The 18318-nt window shown below is 37.6% G+C and overlaps 1 pseudogene; it reads left to right on the top strand.

Moving 5' to 3' along the window:
- Nucleotides 1-2740: 2740 nt before the first annotated feature.
- On the top strand, nt 2741-2840 carry LOC127109446 (uncharacterized; annotated as a pseudogene).
- The last annotated feature ends 15478 nt before the right edge of the window (nt 2841-18318 follow it).

Genomic DNA, 18318 nt, shown 5'->3' with positions numbered 1-18318 from the left:
ATTTTCGATTACCTCTATTTTGGCTTTGTCTACTTCAATTCCTCTGTTCGAGATGATGTGTCCTAAAACAATTCCTTCTTGTACCATAAAGTGGCACTTTTCCCAATTAAGTACTAAGTTTACTTTTACACATCGCTCAAGAACTCTTTCCAGGTTTTCAAGGCATTCTTCGAAACTTTGTCCGTATACAGAAAAGTCATCCATAAATACTTCCATGATGTTTTCGAGAAAGTCGGCGAAAATTGCCATCATGCATCTTTGAAAGGTTGCAGGGGCATTACACAGACCAAACGACATTCGTCTATAAGCGAAGGTACCAAAAGGGCACGTGAACGTTGTCTTTTCTTGGTCATCAGGGTGAATTGGTATTTGAAAGAAGCCTGAATAACCGTCTAGATAACAGAAATGTGAATGTTTTGCTAATCGTTCTAACATTTGGTCAATGAATGGTAAAGGGAAATGATCTTTTCGGGTTGCTTTGTTTAGTTTCCTATAATCAATGCACATTCTCCATCCTGATTCGATTCGTTTAGTTATAGTTTCCCCTTTTTCGTTTTCAATAACGGTTATGCCTCCTTTCTTTGGTACAACGTGCACAGGACTAACCCATTTGCTATCAGATATAGGATATATAATACCTGCTTCCAATAACTTGGTTATTTCCTTCTTTACTACCTCACTCAGGATCGGATTTAGTCTTCTCTGGTGTTCCCTAGAGGTTTTACAGTCTTCTTCTAACATGATGCGGTGCATACAAATAGAAGGACTTATTCCTTTAAGATCGGTGATGTGGTACCCTAGTGCGGTTGGATACTTCCTTAAGATATGTAGGAGTTTTTCTGTTTCGAGTCTTCCTAGGTCTGCATTAACTATCACAGGTCGTTCAAGTTCTAAGTCTAGGAATTCATATCTCAGATTTTTGGGAAGTGTTTTCAGGTCAGGGGTTGGTTTGTTAAGACATTGCGTAGGATCCGGTGTTATTGCCAAACATTGGTTAGATCTGTCTTCTACAAGGCAATCAGATGATTTGTCTTCTTCTAACTCTGCTTCTTTTATGCATTCATCGATGATATCCATGAAGTAACATGTATCTTCTATTGCAGGTGCTTTCAAGAATTGGGAAAGAATGAATTCAATTTTCTCTTCACCTACTTCGAAGGTGAGTCGTCCTCGTTTTACGTCTATGATTGCACCGGCAGTTGCTAAGAATGGTCTTCCCAGTATAATGGGTGTAATATCATCTTCTCTAATGTCCATAATTGTAAAATCAGTGGGAATGTAGAATTGACCTATGCGTACGGGAACGTTTTCAAGGATTCCTACAGGATATTTGATGGAACGATCTGCTAGTTGCACAGACATTTTGGTTGGTCTTAATTCTCCCATTTCCAGTTTCTTACATATGGATAGAGGCATAACGCTAATTCCGGCTCCTAAATCGCATAAGGCTTTGTCGATGACAAATTTTCCTATGTGACAGGGTATAGAGAAACTACCTGGATCCTTGAGTTTAGGGGGCATGTTTTGGATTATAGCGCTACATTCGGCAGGGAGTGTAACGGTTTCGCTATCCTCAAGTTTCCTCTTATTAGAAAGGATTTCTTTTAAGAATTTAGCATATGAGGGCATCTGCGTAATAGCTTCGGTGAACGGAATTGTAACGTTTAATTGTTTAAGGAGATCAACAAATTTTCTAAATTGGCCCGCATCTTTGGTTTTAACAAGCCTTTGAGGGTAAGGTATAGGTGGTTTGTAAGGTGGTGGAGGTACATAAGGTTCCTTCTTTTCTAGGGTTTCCTTATTACTCTCTTCCTTTTCCTTAGGTTCACTTTCCTCAGTTGATTTCTTAGGGTTTTGGTTTTCTATCCTTGGATCAGACGGTCCTTCCACTTCCGTTCCACTTCTTAATATAATTGCATGAGCGTGGCTTCTCGGGTTAGGTTGGGGCTGTCCAGGGAATGTACCAGTTGGGGCAGCAGTAGGTGCTTGTTGTTGGGCTACTTGTGATATTTGTGTTTCCAGCATTTTGTTATGGGTAGCCAAGGCATCTACTTTGCTTGCTAGTTGTTTAAGTTGTTCGCCAGTGTGTACATTCTGGTTTAGGAAATCTTTATTGGTTTGTTGTTGGGAAGCTATAAAGTTTTCCATCATGATTTCCAAGTTGGATTTCCTAGGGGCGTTATTGTTAGGCATGGATGGGTTCGGTTTCTGATATCCCGGAGGTATAGCTGGGGCTTGATTTGGAGACTGTCCAGGTGCGTACAAAGCGTTATTGCTCTTATATGAAAAGTTTGGATGGTTCTTCCAATTTGAGTTATAGGTGTTCGAATAGGGGCTTCCTTGAGCATAGTTTACTTGCTCTGCTTGGATTCCTGTCAAGAGTTGACAGTCCGTAGGAGTGTGGCCTTGGATTCCACAGACCTCGCAATTCTGAGTTATAGCAACCACGGCGGCTGGAGGTGATACGTTTAAACTTTCAATTTTCTGGACCAAAGCATCCACTTTTGCGTTAACGTGATCAAGGTTACTTATCTCGTACATGCCAGTTTTCGTTTGAGGTTTTTCCACCGTTGTTCGTTCGGTTCCCCACTGATAGTGGTTTTGGGCCATGCTCTCGATAAGCTGGTAAGCATCAGCATAAGGTTTGTTCATTAATGCACCACCTGCAGCGGCGTCTATTGTTAACCTTGTGTTGTATAAGAGACCATTATAAAATGTGTGAATTACTAACCAGTCTTCCAAACCGTGGTGTGGGCAAAGTCTCATCATGTCTTTATATCTTTCCCATGCTTCGAAAAGAGACTCGTTGTCTTTCTGTTTAAATCCGTTTATCTGGGCTCTTAACATAGCTGTTTTGCTTGGCGGAAAGTATCGGGCAAGAAAAACTTTCTTCAACTCGTTCCATGTGGTGACTGAGTTGGAAGGGAGAGATTGAAGCCATCTTCTAGCGTTATCTCTTAATGAGAAAGGAAAAAGACGAAGTCGAATTGCCTCTGAAGTGACACCATTAGCTTTAACAGTATCAGCGTATTGGACAAATACGGATAAATGAAGGTTTGGATCCTCGGTAGGATTTCCAGAGAATTGGTTCTGTTGCACCGCCTGCAACAGCGAAGGTTTAAGTTCGAAGTTGTTTGCTTCGATTGCGGGCGGAGCAATACTTGAATGCGGCTCATCTTGCGATGGAGCGGCGTAATCTCTAAGAGCACGAGCTGGTTCTGCCATCTCGGTTATCGAAGGAAAAAGGTTTTTGAAATCAGGAAGTTCTATAGGAGGGAGATTGTTTGCAGCACGATATTCCCGAATTCGTCGTAAGACTCGGAGATATAGTTCGATATCGTTGATTCGTAAATAGAGCGGTTCGCCTTGTGAGCGAGTGCGTGGCATACAAATCAACGAAAGAAAGAATAGAAGAAAAAGAAACCTTAGTCTCTACAGCGTAACGGAAGAGTTACGATATCGATTAAATAAAAGTCCCCGGCAACGGCGCCAAAAACTTGATCGCGACTTTATGAGTCGAATTTGGGGTACAAACTGCAAGTGCACAGTTCTATCGCGTAGTTTTAAAAGATATCGATCCCACAGGGACTTATGAATCGATATACCGTTATCTAAGGTTACTACGTAAAGCTAAGGTGAATAATGGTTGATTGTTTGGGGGCGAAGCTAAAAACTAAACTAAGATCTAGATTAAATATTAATAAATCGGATATCGGTATGTAGTTCGTCGTAATTAGGGAATCAATTCTTTGTCGGTTTCTTGGTTTTAAATTAAATCGTTTCAGTTAACTTTATTGATTAAAGGTTTTATCTCAAACTCTCGCTCTGTTGAATAAACCATGACTTTATGTTAATGTAGCTGTCACTTATAATTAAGTCAAAAACCACTTTTTGAAAGCAATAAAGTTGCAGAAACTCTTTTTAAGAAAACACTGACCGTTTTAAACACCCTTATCTCAAACTCTCGCTCTGTTGACTTAGGTTATACAATTAAACCCGAATGCTTAACTCTCGTCCTCACATTCAATCTTTAAGAATACTTTTTGGAAAAGGTCAGAATTTAATTAACTCTAAAACTTGCTCTCGCCCTGATCTAGAATTAATGCCTAATTTACACTGTCCAGTTAAAACCTCAAACTCTCGCTCTATTGATTTTAACTTCTTTATGTCTTTTACTTTTGTAAAAAATTCTTGTTATTAAACCTGTAAATTGAGACCGTAAAAAGATTGATTTTAATTTTAAGTTTGATTAGACCGACTTAGTCTTGATCCCTTATTTCGCTTACTTTACATACCGATATCTAGGCGAATTAGCCAGACATGCTAAACAAACAAAAATACATATCATGCATAAACAGACTCATCCCAGGCAGATAATATAAATAAGTAATAAAACAAAGCATTAAATAATAATTAAAGAACCTGAATGCGTTAAACAATAGTCTTGAACACTCTACCACAAGCCAGTAGGATTTGTTCTTGGATTCTTCAATTAAACAACAAATTAAAACGAAGGAAATAAAAACTAGATTCTAACGTAAGGTTAGATCCGGTAAAAGTTGCACAATAGTTTCCGGTGTAGAAACTATTGTGCGAAAAGAATTAATTAAATGCTAGAAAAGAAAATAGAATTGCAAAAAGGTAAAACAATAAAAATTCTGCAAAGTAATACTATAAAAATATAAGCCTAAACTGCTGGAAGAAGAAAAAAAATGCGAAAACGGCAAAAGGCGTGGAAAATCTCCGAACCGAGAGCTTTCCCAATTAGCTGCTATTTATACTGCTACTTGTGTAACTGCTTTCCAAGGGTTTCCGTATACGCGGTCTTTTCGTTCCGAGGGTCAAGCGTGGAAATAGCTTTCAACGTGGTCAGTTGCGTTCCTAGTGCCAAAAATATAGGGAAAAGGTGTGACGTTCGTCACAGGAGTGTGCTTAGTGTGACGCTCGTCACAACCTTTGTGACGCCCGTCACAGGCACAACGTGCGCTTTCTTTGGGCTGGGCTTGGTCTTTGTTATTTGTTTCCTTTTTATTCCTTCTTACACCTCCTTTTCTTCCCTTTTTCACTTTTGCTTCAAAATGGATACCTGACATAAATAGAAAGGAAATACCGCATAATATCTGATAAAATGAGATAAATTAAAGTAAATGATAATATAATCTAATTGAATTAAGTCCTAAAATGTGATATAATTTCATGTTATCACCTACGTGAACAGTAACAATGGCCATGCAATTTCACTTAAAATCCTCTTATGAACATGTTGGAATGGTTAAAAAGTCCATATGATGCACCAATTTTGAATTCATGATTTTCCCTCCAAAAATCACATGAATAAGCAAATGATTATGTGATGAAATTTCATGTAATGTGATGAATGATTTGGAAAGTTCATGTCATGAGAAGAATTATGCAAAAAGGAGCACTCAATTTGGAGTTATGAGTCAAAAGTTATGGCTCTTGGAAATTCCATGCACACTTGGCAATGATTTGATCATATATTCTCACCCATTCATCAGATGCTCATGATCTTGGACTTTTTGGAAATGGGAGAGAAAGATATTCAACTTTAATGTTGGACAAAATTTCATTTGAAGCTTCTTTGATGTTGGAAAGTTGAGTTGAAGTTGGTCCAAAACTTGCCATTTTTGGAAACTTGAAATTACAGGTCACTTTCCATTTTTGGAAACTTTTGATCTGGCTTCAAAATCTTCAAGGTAGATGTTTGACATGTTGAATAACCCTCTTTGGGACATGAATGAAGTGTCTCAAACCATTTCTCCACCTCCTAGCCCTCAGTTGACTTGCAGTTGACTTTTATGGGCCCCAGATGACCTGAAACTGCACTGTGGACTTTGAGCTTTCAACACTTGGCCAAATTGCATCAAAATGAACCTTGGGTTCACATAAGCTCTCTAGAACAACCATAGGGCCTTTATCTCATGGAAAACCTTGGTCTCTTGCACTGAGGAATTCTCCTGATGCCAGTCTTGACTGATAAGATGCAAGGTACTATGCAATGTTAAATGCAATGTTAATGACCTAAAAATGAAATGAATTTACAAATGGGGGTGCAAATTTGAGGTGCTACAGCAGGACTCTTGGAGATTTGAATCTCAAAATATTGGAGATTCAAACTCGATTTCCAATGGAAATCCTCAAGGTTATCCTCTGAATGAAGGTGTTTAGGGTTAGGGATTCAAATCTGGCACGCAAGGGGTCCTCAATTCTGAGTGAAAGGGTTTCTATTTATAGCCAAGGCATTGTTATTTGCACACTTGTTTCAAACTTTCAAAAATAGAAACTTCACTTTACATGGATGCATGGATGCATGGGAAATTAATGATTCATTCAGGTCCAAAATCATGTGTAAACATTGCTGGAGTCATGTTAACAAGCCATGCATTTGTGTATGGAAGATGGAAGTTCAATTATGCCAAATGGTGATCCAACTTTAAGCCATGCGCAAGTCACTCATACTTTGTCCAAATGGGATGAAATTTGACTTTTTGGAAAGGTTAGATCAAGAGGAATAACTTTCATGTTGAACACTTTTTTCATTTGAAGCTTTGATCATGATGCATTTTGAAGTGGAAGTTTGGAAAATCAAACATATCAAAAAAAATCTAAGTACCAAGCCATATGTTCACTTCTTCCACCTTGGGTAACTTCTCTTATGGACTTCAAATGAGAACAGTTCCTTCACCAAAGTTGTAGCTCTATAAAAGTCCTTCAATTTGGTCATAAACGTGACCTTATTTGGATTTATCATGGAGGAGTTATGCCTTTTAGAAGTTGAGGAAAATCACTTGTCCAATGGTATTGACCCAAAATGACCTATAATGTCTCCTCGTATCACATGCATTTAAAAGTTGAAATTGCTCTTCCTACAAACATAAAAGTTGAAGTAGACATCTTTAATTTGATTGTGCAACTTGAATATATTTCATCTCATAAAAATTGAGCAAGTTATGGTCTTGGAAGTTGACCTCCAAATTAGGGTTTAGGCAAAATGACCTATAATCTTTCATCATAAAAAATGACTTTCCAAGCAAAAATAGATCTAGAACCCAACATGAAAGTTGTTTGGAATGTCATTTAGAGTAACTTTTCTCTTGGAATCATTTTCATATGACACAAATTGTAGGAGATAGGGTATAGGGAACCCCAGTTTTGATCAGTTAAATTCCTCTGGTCAACCATCATGAACCAACTTGTTATCTTGATATTCTCTTGACTTTTGGGACTCATGGAGGGTAATATATGCATAAGATGATGAAATTTGAAGTATCCCTTGAAATATTTGATCAATTTGTGAAGAAACTTGTTGAAGAAGTCACACAAGATACCCATATGAATTAGGGTTTCCAAGGCAAACCAACTCCAAACTCTTGATGATTTCTTGATCAAAATAACATGTGAAGATCATGGGTATTCATATATGATGATTATAGCCATAGTAAACCAAATCTTGATTGAGCTCATTGCAATGAGGGTCTCAAACCCTAGATGTGAGCTTGATAGATCAAAGGTGAGCATGTGCACTACCTACGAAAGAGTTAAACTATACAATGACATATTGTTGGTATTTTGGTTAGTAAATAATGAAAAACAAAGTATGATACAATCAAATGATGCTTGTTGATCTCTCCTAATGCCAACCCAATGAATGAGGGGTAAGGAGGATGCCAAGGTGTGATCCCAATGCCAATGCATATGATGATAATAGCATGAGGGATCTTAGGGTCAAAATTGGGGTCTTACACAGTCGTTCGAAGTTATCAACATTGAAATGGTTTGCCTAGCAAGGGATGAATCAAAGAATGTTTAATTTTTGATGGTCTCTCTCCAAGATGCCTTGACTATCATAAAGAAGGAACACACCCATGGATGGGGAAGAATGCTTGAGCTTCCCAATAATAAGGATCGTTTGGGATTGGGATACAACTCCTAGAATTTGAAGAAGTTGTTGCCAAAAGCTAAGGAGGGACAGGTGCTCCCATTGTCTGAATATTTTTCAAGTTTTGGACACCTTGTGGATGGTTATGTTTGTGCTTTGAAGGAGAGGAGGAAGAAGATGTCGGATTAATCTTCTTGAAGTACGAAGGAAGGGGTGCCAGACCATGATGGAAGTGCATGAAGTACCCTGATTAAGATGTAAAGTCCAAGGAATGGAGGAACAATTTATAGGGCCTCAATGAATTTCCATTTTTAATCATCAATTAAAAAGGTCCACGTTTCACATTCAATTTTGTGATCCTTGTCTTTCATTTATTATTTCACCTTTCAAAAATGGCAAAATTGTTCTCCTTAAAATTCTTTTCAAATTGTTTTCCTTTCTCTCATATCAATAAAAGCATGAACCCTAAATCATTTAGATCACCCTCGACATCTACCAATGAAAATTCCACTATAGTCTCATATACATTGATAATCCGATTAATCAAGCTGATGAAGATTGTGATGGGGATGTCGAGCTCCCCGAAGAATTGGCAAGACTGCTCAAGCAAGAGAAAAAGGTCATCCATCCGCATGAATAATCAGTGGAAGTGGTTAACCTTGGAACAAGCGAGGAAGCAAAGAAGGTCTGAATAGGCTCAACTCTACAAGACGAGGTGAAGACAAAGTTGATCAAGCTCTTGAAGGAGTACATGGATGTGTTCGCATGGTCATACCAAGACATGTCTGACCTCGATACTAACATTGTAGTCCATCGTCTGCCTCTTAGAGAAGAATGCCCTCTCGTAAAGCAAAAGATGCAAAGGACTCGTCCTGACATGGATATGAAGATCAAGGAGAAGGTACAAAAAACAACTCAACACCGGTTTCCTAGCGGTCTCCAACTATCCCCAATGGATTGCCAATATTGTGCCCGTACCCAAGAAGGACGACAAGGTAAGAACGTGTGTGGATTATAGAGATCTGAATAGAGCAAGTCCCAAAGATAACTTCCCACTACTTCACATCGACGTGCTGGTAGATAACACTACTCAGTTCTCTGTTTTCTCCTTTATTGATGGTTTATCCGGTTATAACCAAATCTAAATAGCTCAAGAAGATATGGAAAAAACCACTGCCATAACCCCATGGGGCACCTTCTACTACAAAGTCATGCCTTTTGGATTAAAGAACGTTGGCCCTACATACCAAGAAGCCATGGTCACTCTCTTTCACGATATAATTCATAGAGAGACCGAGGTCTACGTTAACGATATGATAGCCAAATCTCAAACCTAAGAGGAACACCTTATCAATCTAGAAAAGTTGTTCGAGAGGCTAAGGAAGTTCAAGTTGAGGATTAATCCCAATAAGTGCACGTTTGGGGTAAAATCTGGCAAATTGCTAGGTTTTATCGTCAGCCAACGTGGCATTGAGGTAGATCCTGAGAAAGTGAATGCCATAAAATCTATGCCTCCACCCAAAACTAAAAAGGAATTATGAGGATTCCTAGGTAGATTAAACTACATTGCTAGATTCACATCTCACCTCACGGCCACTTATGAGTCGATCTTCAAACTTCTCTGAAAGGATCAAGTTGTCATTTGGAACGATGATTACCAAAGAGCTTTTGAGAAGATCAAAGAGTACTTGCAAGAACCTCTTGTTTTAATGCCTCACCGTCCTCGAAGGGTCCATGGGATCCGTCCTTGGCCAACATGACGAGACTGGTAGAAAAGAACATGTTATATACTACTTAAGCAATAAGTTAACCGATTGCAAGAGTAGGTATTCGATGCTTGAAAAAACTTGTTGTGCACTAGCATGGGCTGCCAAATGCTAAAGACAGTACATGCTCACTCATATAACGCTATTAATCTCCAAGATAGGCCCTGTTAAATACATCTTTGAGAAGCCTGCTTGAACCGGTAGATTAGCCCGATGGAAAATGGGTTTAACCGAGTATTACATCCAACATGTCACTCAAAAATCCATCAAAAGGAGTGTATTGTCTGACTATCTTGCACATCATCCTTTGGAGGACTACCAGTCTATGCGTTTCGAATTCCCCGATGAGGATATCATGTTAATTAGGGATTGCAACACCCCCGGCCCCGAGGAAGGACCCGAGCCTGGATCTCGATGGACCTTGGTGTTTGATGAAGCTTCTAACGATCATGGAAATAGCATTGGGGCAGTTATCACCTCCCCAACTGGTTTCCACCTCCCCTTCACCGCAAGGTTGTGTTTTGAATATACAAATAATATGGCGGAGTATGAGGTTTGTATCTTCGGCATTGAAGTTGTAATTTATCTTAGGATCAAAATTCTTGAAGTATACTGAGGTTCAACCTTGGTTATTAGCCAAGTCAAAGGAGATTGGAACACTAGAGATCACAAGTTCATCCCTTATAAGGAGCATATCCTAAAACTGATCCCTTACTTTGACGAAATCACATTCCACCATATCCCTCGAGAGGAGAATTAGCTAGCCGATGCATTGGCAACTTTGTCATCCATGTTTAAGGTTAAGCGGAAGAATTAAGCACCATCTTTTCACCTCAACTATTTGGAAGAGCCTGCTTACTGTTTGGAGGGCGAAGACGAAGCCGATGGTTATCCTTGGTTCTATGATAACATGAGATTCTTATAGTGCCAAGAATATCCAAAGGACGCATCCATCACTGATAAGAAGTATCTTCGGAAATTGTCTTCCAAGTTCTTCTTAAGTGGAAGGGTACTGTACAAGAGAATTTATGATTCGGTTTTGCTAAGATGTATGAACAAGCAAGAAGCAAACCAAGTCATAATGGAAATCCATGAGGGACCTTTTGGAATGCATGCCAGTGGATACACCATGGTGAAGAATATTTTGAGGGTCGACTATTATTGGATGAGTATGGAGGTTGACTGTCACCGCCACGTCCAAATATGCCACAAGTGACAGATATATGCCGACAACATCCATGTATCGCCAATGCCACTCAATCTCTTGACATATCCTTGGTCTTTTTTCATGTGGGGCATTAACCTAATCGGACGCATAAAGCCAACTACTTTGAATGGACACTGCTTCATCCTTGTAGCTATTGACTATTTCACAAAATGGGTGGAAGCACTCTCATACACCAACGTTACCAAACAAGTAGTAGCTCGGTTCATAAGAAAGGAAATCATTTGTCATTATGGGGTCCCCAACAAGATAATTACTGATAATGGATCTAACCTTAATAACAAGATGATGAAAGAGTTGTGCCAAAGTTTTAAAATTGACCATCATAACTCATCGCCTTGTAGGCCCAAGATGAATGTTATTATCGAGGCAGCTAACAAAAACATTAAGAAGATCGTGCAAAAGATGGTGGAAGCCTACAAAGATTGGCATGAAATGCTCTTGTTCACATTACATGGCTATCGTACCTCAGTACGTACTTCCACTAGGTGAACTCCTTTTTCTCTCGTGTATGGCATGGACGCATTCCTGCCTGTTGAAGTAGAGAATCATTCCTTGAGGATTTTGGATGACGTCAAGCTTGATGAAGTTGAATCGGTCCAAGCCCAATTTGACCAGCTGAACCTTATTGATAATAAACGCTTGGCAGCCATCTTCCACGGCCAGCTTTACCAAAAGCGCATCAAGAGGGAACATGATAAGAAGGTCTTCCTTTGCAACCTCGAAATTAGAGACCTTGTATTGAAGAAAATTTTGCTCACTCACACAGTTCCAAGGGGAAAATGGACACCTAACTACGAAGGCTCATACGTTGTAAGAAAGGTCTTCTCTAGAGGGGCTTTAATCCTTACAACTATGGATGGTGAGGATCTTTCATCCCTTGTGAATGTGGATGCAGTCAAAAAATACTACGCTTGAAAAAAAACTGGAAAAAAGAAACTCGATAAGTTGAAAACCTAAAAGGGCGACTTATGAAAAAATGGGTATCCCGGTAGACTGAAAACCCGAGAGGGCGGTCTAGGCAAAGTTAGAGATTTAACAAAAGTGAGAGGCTGTATTCCGCAAAGAATCTTTCTTCACTCTTCAGTGAGTCAATTCGGTGGCTTCCCCAAAAAGTCGATCCTGTCACTCTCCTTCTGAAAGGAAGATTAAAGGATGACTAACTGCATAAAGACTATAACGGAGTTCAAATTTGGTGGAAATCCGAGATGTTTCATTGCCATTACAACTTTTCAATTTCTTTTCACAATCACCTCTTTTAGGAATTGCTTCTTTGTACAAAATCACCCATTTTTGGGATATTTTATCAATAAAATCAATTCCCTCATACGTGCTCAATATTTTTATTCTTCCTGCTTTGTCTGCGGAATATACTTTTTCTCAAAAAATGATATAAATCGAAAATTTCTTGATAAAAACAACATTTTTTCAAACAAAAAATTTAAAGCTAAACAACATCTAATTACTTCTCTTTCAAAAAAATTGCTAAAGGTAACCAAAAACATGTATGGTATCCCCTTAAAAAATCCTTAGTTATTGCACCTAGTGCTTGCTTGGATATCAGAAATTCCAATTATCCGATACCGTAAATTCAACACTCGTCCCAACCAAATCTTCAAGCCCAATCACACTTAACACAACTTGCAAGCTGTAAGACCCCAATTTTGACCCTAAGATCCCTCATGCAATTTCATCATAAGCATTAGCATTGGGATCATACTTGGCATCCTCCTTACCCCTCTTTCATTGGGTTTGTTTTGGGAGAGATCATCAAGCACTATATGATTGTATCATACTTGTATTTTATCATTTTACTAACCAAAATACCAAAAATATGTCTTTGCATTTTGCCTAATTCCTTTGTAGGTAGGGCATGATCTCCATTGATCTATCAAGTTCATATCTAGGGTTTGAGACCCTCATGACAAAGAGCACAACCATGAATTGATCCAAGGATGTTTATGAGCATCATATATGAGTTCCATTGATTACTACATGTTATATTGATCAAGTTTTCATCAAGAGTTTGAAGGTGATTTGCCTTGGAAACCCTAGTTTGACTAGGTATCTTGAGTAACTTCTCCAATAAGCTATCTCACCAATTGATCAAATTTCTCAAGGGACACTTCAAAATTTTCATCATCTTATGCATATATGATCTACCATGAGCCAAGAAAGTCCAAAGAATTGAAGGTTAGCAAGTTGGTTGATGGTGGTTGGCCAGATGAATTCATCTGATCAAAACTAGGTCTCCCTAGACACTATCTCCTACACTTTTCACCATATGAAAATGATTCCAAGATCAAATTTACTCTAAATTACATTCCAAACAACTTTCATGTTGAGACCTAGATCTAGTTTTTCTTGGAAAATCATTTTCTATGTTGAAACATTATAGGTCATTTTGTCTAAACCCTAATTTGAAACTCAACTTCGCAAGGCCATAACTTGCTCAATTTTTATGAGATGAAAGATTTCAAAGTTGAACAACCTAATTCAAGATGTCTAATTCAACTTTGATGTTTGGAGTGAAAGCAAATTCAACTTTTATGAGCATGTGATATGAGGATACATTATAGGTCAATTTTTACCTATACCTTTGAACAAGTGATTTTTCCAAACTTCAAAAATGAATAACTCTATCATTCTAAATCCAAATGACCATAAATTCGTTACCATTTTTAAGGTATTTGAAAGAGATACAACATTGATGAATACACTTTTCTCATTTGGAGCTTACATAAAAAGTTAAGCAAGGTGGAATATTGAGATATATGGCTTGACACTTAGAAAATTTTTCAACATGTTGAAATTTCCAAACTTACACCTCAAAATTCACCATGTTCCAAGCTCCAAATGAAAAAGTGGTCAACATCAAACATGTTCCCCTTGATCCAAGCTTTCCAAATAACCCAAGTTCATACATTTTGGACAAATATTGCTAGGTCTGTGCATGGCTTTAACATGGCTGCATCATTGGAAAGAATCAATTGCACAAACTTCATTTCACAATGCCTTGCCATTCAAGCTTCATTCAGACCTCATTTGGAATCAATTTAGACCTTATTGCATTGCATCATGGGCCTGTACATGCCCATGCACTCGTGCCATCAACATTTCCAATTTTGGACAGATTTTTGAAGATGCAAATATCATTCCCTTTGGCCATAAATAGAAGGCCTCTGAGCTCATTTGAACAACACTTTGTGCGCCAGCTTTGCCCCCCATTGAAACCCTCTCATTCTAAAGGAAAACCTGAGAAATTTCAATTTGAAATTTGAGTTTGAATCTCAACTGTTGGAGATTCAAGAACACTAGGATCCAAAGCCTTGCAACCTCTCTAATCACTTCCTGCTAGCTTCTCAAGTTTGATCAGATCTGTTTAGAGCAAGTAACATCAAGAACTACATAGCATTGAAGGTAATTTTCATAAAACTTCATCTCTTCGATTCTCACTCAATTCTACTCAATTCTCTTGGATCTTTGGCTGTCTGAAGGCCTACCAATGTAGGCAAGAAGATTGAGTTGCTTAGAGGTCAAATCAAACCAACTCAGTTGACACACCTCAAAATTCAACTCCTCATATCTTTTTATATATTTTGAGTTAGTTGAAGTTGAGGTCAGACCGGTGGACCTCGCCTGAGAAGGTGACCGGAGGTCCAACGCCGGTGGTGTGCTGGACAAGTTCTGAGTCATTGATCTCACTTGAAACGTTTAATCTCACATGAAATTCTAGTTATCAGACTTTGGATGTCACACGGGTTGTTATGACATCCAATTCTGCACAGACAGGAATTATGCAGAACTTAAAAGTAAGTGCAGTAACTAACACAAGTAATTGTTTACCCAGTTCAGTCCAACATGACCTACATCTGGGGGCTACCAAGCCAGGGAGGAAATCCACTATTAGTAGTATCAATTCAAAGCTAAACTCACTCGTTTACAACTTATCACTTAATCCCTACCCAATGCAATTTCAATCTTAAACTAAGATCAGAGTTCCTACTCACTCCCCCTCAATCACCTCAGTGATTACTATCTTTAAACAATATTAAAGACAAGTTGAAGTCACACTTCAAACAACTCTTGATTGTGCTTCACAGCTTTAATCAAGATACACAGCACTCACGCTTAAAAGCTTTGAGCGACACAACACTTACAACTCAATGAACACCCTATGCCACATCAATCATCTACTTGATAATGGCTTGGCTTACAAGTTACGTCTAATACAAGACTCACAAAAATACAGCAGTGAAGTATGATGGACACATAAAATCTTCACGCCTCAAAATCCCCGAAACTGAATGAAGGAACGCCTTCCTTTTTATATTGCAGTACCTGGGCTTTTGCACCTGTATTCTCCTGAATTTAAGGTCACACGAGTTCCCATAAATTCAACATTTAGGTTACTAACAAATAGGTTATTTGTTAGGTTCATTAAATGTAACTTGGTTGTTGGTTTCCTGGTTTTTCTCTAAGCTGTTGACTTCCTGAAGAATAGCCCAAGAAAAGCTGAAACAGAAAACTGAACAACCTACAATATAGCATATGCTGTCAGGAATGAATGTCACGACATTCAGCTCGACATCAAGGTCCATATGCTGAGTCTGTTTTTCCAGAAAACAGACTGTACAATTTTGCTGACCTGTACATGATCAAAATGACCATACTACAGTAACAACTTACATTAATAAATGTTAAAGTGTCCAACTTAACATTTACACATTTGGCCTTAAGTTAGTTCTGTTATTCTCTTGAAGAACAAACTAAGTTACATGCTGAAGTATAGCAGAACACCACTCTGTCTAATGTTCAATAGCTGCTGTCAGTGATGAATGTCATAACATCCAATTTGACATTCAGTCAGTAGGCCTTATGCCAGGTCTGGTCTTTCCTTGATAACCAGACTGGAAATAAATACTAAGTTCTAACAGAACACCAGCTGTTCTATTTCTTAGTATCTGTTGACAGGTATGAATGTCACAACATCCAGTTTGACATTCAATTATGTGTTAGCTAATCCTGCAGTAACTACTCAAGTGTGTCATGACATCAGTCAAGACATCAGAGTACAGTTAGATATTCTAACCTACAATGTAGTCACACATACATACTATGTCATGACATCAGTCAAGACATTTGTAACCAGTTAGTGTTTTACCATATAATGCAGCCAATTAAACACCTACATCACACGTTGCTTGTAATTACCATTTGTGTTACGCATTGACCCGTGACTATGGTGGAAAGCACGCTGATGGCCACTTGATCTGCCACCTCAATTAATGAGGGAGATCAAGTGGTCCATGTTTTTTCTGATTATTTGAATTTCATTTTAATTGTTTTATTTTCATTAACTCATATTAATTTTAATTTGATCCAAAAAATATGAGAGTTTCACCAAAAAAAATCAAATAAATTCCTCTTTCATATTCTGAATTAAAATTATTTTTTGAATCATTATTAATATTTTTTATGATTTAATTGATTTTGTGATTATTTTTAATTGTTTAAAAATACTTTTAAGTCTTCAAAAATTCTGAAATTTTTTCTCCAAGGTCCTTTGACCTTGTTTGACCTATGATAAATCTCATGACCATTTCTTTGGTGTTTTGATGAGGTTTTAGGAATTTGATATTTAATTTAAATACCTTATTTTAGTATTTTTAATTTGAATAAATGCCAATTAATTGTGTTGACCAATTGTGATGACTTGTTTGAGTTTGACTCTTGTTGTTAGGCCTTGGTCAAGGTTGATTTGACTTTGTCAAGTTAATATCATTGAATTTAGGGGATTGATGGAATGTACATTCCATCTCCCAAAATGAATGAATGATATTAATTTGGTAAAAGTCCTCCTTTGACCAATTTGAGTTTTAATCCATTCCCCTCCCTCTTCATCTCATTCCCCTTCTTTATGCATTCATCTCATTTGGCCTATGATATCTCAAGGTCCTAAGGCTAGTTGATTGAAAAATCAACATAAGTATGGATGAGATTAGGCCACCTCTTTTGCATATTATTTTTTGTGTGTGGTATGTTTCATGAGCATAGTCTATTATACTATGTCTCTAACATGCATTAACACCAAGATTCTATTGCCCGACCTCAAATAGTTGTGACTTCTACATAAGTCCAATTACGATTGCTTAATATAGCGCTAAATTTGTGACACAAAAGGCATAACATTCTAGTTAGTGAGATTGTAAGTCTCCCTATTTCATGGTATTGTGTGAAAACTTGGCCTTTTTACCTTCCTTTGGAAGATGTCTTGGCTCAAGGATCCATGCTTGTGATAAGTGGGTTGAGTGTTCTCCAAAGAATGACTTAAAATGAAAAGCAAAAGCAAAACAATACTAACTTCTAACTCATTAACAAATAACTTTTAATTTCAAGCCATTTACTTTAATGTCATCTAATTTTAGTCTTTATTCATTTGCCATTATTCATACCATTCTAATTATTTATGTTAATGCAATTTTCACTTTGTCCATTTGGACCATATTGTGTGATATATCTTGTTTGTGTATACTTTGCTTGTTTGTGTGGTATTTGACCATTAATGTACATAATAATAACAAAAACCCTAAAAAACTTTTGTGTGGCTGTTGGCTTGATCTTGGACAATTGGACTTAGAATCTAGACAACATCCCTATGCTAGAGGACTTGGCCAGTGCTAAATTTTTTGTGTAAACAAGTGCTTGCAATTCGGAACTTCATCTGATACATCATTCAAGATCCCTTTGAGTTCATCTGCAACATGATCATTGTGAAGCTGTTATTTTGAACCTGTGACTTGTGGAATTCATCTATTGCATGGGTTAATTTGAAGAAGATCATTGAGTGGCTATATCTTGGATGTGGCTATCTTTATTTGATGCCTTGCTCTTCAAGATAATATAATTGTGCATTTGTGTGTTGCTTGATTCTAAATGTCCAAGGGAATCTGGGTTTCTATTGACATTCTTGTCTATTGGATTGCTACCCATTTGTCAGATCTTTTCAACTCTTAACTTTTAATTTTGTGCATAGGATTAGTCTCTTCATCTTCTCTCCATTTCTTAAATTTCAAAATCTTTCCCTCCTTTTTAAAATCTTCTTTGCTTGAACTTGTTTTTGTGCTAAACTTTGACCACTTTGTAAAAATATAGAAACTTTGGCCTTATTCCATTGCATTTTCAAACTTCTTTTCTTAAATCAAATTTGTAAATAAACTTAACTATACTTGACTTAAACTTTCAGAAAAGCCAAAAAGAACTAACTCATTCAAATCATTTTTAGGCCTTTGTGCCTTTCAAACTTAATTTTATTAAAAGTAATGCAACCACTTTGAAAATTATATCACGAACTACGAGGTTTTGATCCCTCATTTTCATGTTGGTACGTAGGCACAAGTCTGAATGTCTTGTCAAACACAAAAATA

This window comes from Lathyrus oleraceus, chromosome 7 (genome assembly GCF_024323335.1).
Source record: "Lathyrus oleraceus cultivar Zhongwan6 chromosome 7, CAAS_Psat_ZW6_1.0, whole genome shotgun sequence".
In the NCBI taxonomy this organism is placed as follows: domain Eukaryota; kingdom Viridiplantae; phylum Streptophyta; class Magnoliopsida; order Fabales; family Fabaceae; genus Lathyrus; species Lathyrus oleraceus.
This window is presented reverse-complemented; position numbering and strand designations above follow the sequence as displayed.